Below are 3,893 nucleotides of genomic sequence, written 5' to 3'. Positions count from 1 at the left end.
CATTTTAAAATAACATTGTTAACACGATTGCTTACGTTATCATGCTAGTTAAAGAAATCATATGTTAATGGAATGTGTAACTATAACCTAATTAAATCAGCCAAGGGGAGGTTGTGTGAGTTAACTACAATCACCCGAAGTTGTTAGGATTGGTATTTGAGAAATAGAAGTCAATCCTAATCTTTCTACTTTATAACCAAACTACTTGTCTACTTAAATTGACATTCTCGTGGTAGTATGATATTAAGCAAAGTATGGACTTGAAAATACGCATACTACTTTCTTTTATGTCATAGAATATATTCACTTAGAAATGAGGGACTATTCTATCATATATTATTAAGGCAAGTTTATCACATGTTTACTTAATAATCATCAAGAAAGAATGGAGTGAATTCTTGATCTTAAATGGTACCCTTCATATAATTGAATTACTTATTTAGAATTTCTCTTCTTGTCACCTATATATTATATATAAGTATTTCTATTTTATAAAAAGTTTAAAAATCAACCCCAAAATGATTAAAACTCTCTGATTAAACTAAAACGAAGATTCTTTATTGGAAACATTTGTGTCCATGGATCGATACTTGGTTCTTACCAATACTATTCTACATATACGATAGGTACACTTGCCTATTTTGTGTGTCTTTAGTCTTACTAGAAATCACTTTTATAAATTTAAAACACGATCTTGTGCAAAAGCTAAAACCCCATCCATAATATTATAAGTGTGCGCACGCATCAAGTTTTTGGCGCCTTTGCCGGGGACACGGTACGTATATAAGAACAATCCAAGTTTAATTTAATCATTGTTTATAAATGTATACATTTTTAACTTTTATTTTATTTCCTTTTTACTAACTATTAGAATAGATATTTTTTTAAAATACCTTTACTTGAGCTTAATTAACTTATACCTTACTGTAGTTTTTAAAATAGCTTAGCCTAACTTTTAGCTTAACTTTAACTGACCTGTAGTTTAATAGTTTAGTCCCATGTATGTCCTTTACATTCGAACCCGAGCTTGTTTCTCCAATTTCTGAACCGGGATGACTTTTTCGTCGACGAGCACGTAAACGGACTATAAAAACCGCTTAAACAATCAAAGAGGAGTCAGTAGACGCCACGACATCAGGAGGAAATCAAACCGAAGAAATGATGGAAGCACAAAACAATGAACCAAACATGAGCCAATATGCCAAGCCAACTCTCGAAGGCTACGTCAATGGAGTGGCTCCATCCGATATCATCGAACATTTCCAAATCAAATCAAGCACCATTCATATAGTGGAAAATTCAGTTCAATTTCATGGTCTCCTCGACGAATACCCTCTTTCCATATATCTCGATTCCTACGAATCTGCGGAACCTTTAAAATTCAAAACTGTTTAGAAGATTAGATCAAACTCAAACTCTTTCCTTTCTCTCTAAGGGGTCAAGCCCTAGAATGGATAGAATCTCTTCTTCTGGTTCCATCATCAACTAGGATCAGATGGTTGAAATACTGAGAAGAACTTTATGCAAAATATGACGTTTATACCCAATTCCTCCGTTATTGTAAGATAAACCTCATGCCATATAAATATTTTTTCGGAAGCTTTGAGTGAGTCATATGTTTCGTGTGATTTAGAACTTGTCGCAAATATTCATTTCAAGACTGCACCAAGCGTTGTATAAAGAAAAAGGTAATACTGTCACCATTCCCTCAAACCATTCTTCAAATCACAAAACCCAGAAAAAAACCTTATCCAAAAACCTTACCACTTTATCCCTCTCACCGGTAAAATACAACACTGGTCTTTTACCGGCAGACCCTAAAGAATTGGAAATGCATTCTTTCAATTTCAATTTTCTCTGCTGCATACATTTCACAAAACCTAGGTTGCCTCCAGAACTTAGGGAGAGAATATTTCTCTTTAGCAATGAGGTGAGGAAAAAGTGGCGCCAAGACGAACAAAGGCCACTATTTTGTGGGGTTTCCAAAAGCGCAATAAAAAGAAGAACAAAAAGATATGAACGATTCTTAGGATGCAGAAATTGGTCCCACGTAGAAAGATGTAGAAAAAGTCAAACTCAGTCTTAACATGAATATACCGAACTAATAAGGGTGGGGGCTATTAGGCTCAAAGCCGAACGATCCATTAGAGTTGGGAGTTATGTTCAGAATAGGATTAAGGAAGAACTGATCCACATCCTCGACAAAACTGGTCTTGACGATCTGAACTTAAAAGAGTCACCAGGTCTCTAAAAAAAATCAAACAATCGGGAGAAAAGAGCCAACCATTAAAGACATCTTAAGACTCCCGACAATTAGGAGAAGTTGTATTTACCATCCTCATTAACCTAAACCCTTGAACCGACAAATACCAATCCCTACTTAAACAAAACCATCCGAGATTACCTTATGATCTATGCAACCCTTCACAAAGGTGGAGATTTGAACTTGTTACAAGCTTATTTATCACAGGTTACATCTTGACTAAGAGTGTTCACATACATACATCACATGTATGATCAGATATAAAACCGAGTGTGAATGAACATCGTGAGAACGTGACGTTTTGCATAAATGGAAGCTCATAAAAACAAATAATCTTTTTATATAATCGCTACATACATTCTTATGATTTAAAGTTGGTTAGTTTGTTCCCATTATCTTGGAACAATTTTGGGGATGTTAAGCGATGGTTCGAACTTGCCATTTTTTAGAGAATATTTATAAATAGCTTGCTTGAGGACAAGCAAGGTTCAAGTGTGGGGATGTTTGATGTAAATAAAAATATACATCTTTTTAGCATCAAATAATCTCTAAAAACTGCAACTTCTATCAAATAATATAACACAAATAGCTACTTATCTTTTTAAAATGTATTTTAGGTAAACCCAAGCCTTAAACAAAGACACAAGCAAAAACCCAAAGAAAAATGAAAGAAAATCCAAGAAAACCTCTGAACACGCCCTCATGCTTCTCTATGCAATAAAAGATAAAAATCCGCAAGAAAAGACAAAATATTGGACACTCAGGCACGGGATCGTGCCCCAGGAAACATGGGGCCGTGGTCACCTTTAAGAAAAGACAAATGAAATTTAACAGATCACCAAAAAGAACGGGGTCGTGCCTCAGGAAGCATGCTCCCGTGGTGAGTCAGAATGTAAGATCTGACAAAGCATTTAATGCGACTGGACACGTGGACACGGGGGCGTTCCTCTTGAGGCACGAGGCCGAGCTTACCTCTCCAGACTTCCTATAAGTAGAGGAGCATGTTGCATTGATCAAGTGTGCTTGAAGAAAAGTTCCATACGTGTTTCTCTTATAAAAACACTCACATTACACTCATATTGAAGATCTTGTGAAGAGTTTGAAGGATTACCATCATCCATCATCATAATCATCATCCATCACCTTTGAAGAGGTAAGATTCATCCAACATTTGGTTAGATTGTTTTAGTTTGATCATGTGTTTGTTATCTTCATCTCTTTTAATGTTCATAAGTATGCTCATTATGAGCTAAACTCCATTTACCATCTAAAATCTATGAACAAGCTTTATTTTACTTGATGATTATGTTGAACTTATGATTTAGTTTGGTAAAGTACATGGTTATTTTTCAATTATCCTTTGATGAAGAAATGTTTTATCACTTTAACTCAATACATCAAGGTTGATGACTAAAAATCATTCATGTTCAATCATATTCTTGGAAACTAGAAATGGTAAAAAGAACACCTTGATAACCTATTCAAGATAAAACATGGATACTTATATTGTACTTAGAAATGATGAGATATAAGTTATGATCTATTTCTCTAGTTTTGATCATTCTAAAATAACATTGTTAACACGATTGCTTAGGTTATCATGCTAGTTAAAGAAATCATATTTTAATGG

The sequence above is a fragment of the Bidens hawaiensis genome, unplaced genomic scaffold (genome assembly GCF_021521415.1).
Source record: "Bidens hawaiensis isolate Kalapana, Puna unplaced genomic scaffold, B.hawaiensis_p1.1 tig00001920_1, whole genome shotgun sequence".
Lineage (NCBI taxonomy): Eukaryota > Viridiplantae > Streptophyta > Magnoliopsida > Asterales > Asteraceae > Bidens > Bidens hawaiensis.
Note: the sequence above shows the minus strand (reverse complement) of the source record.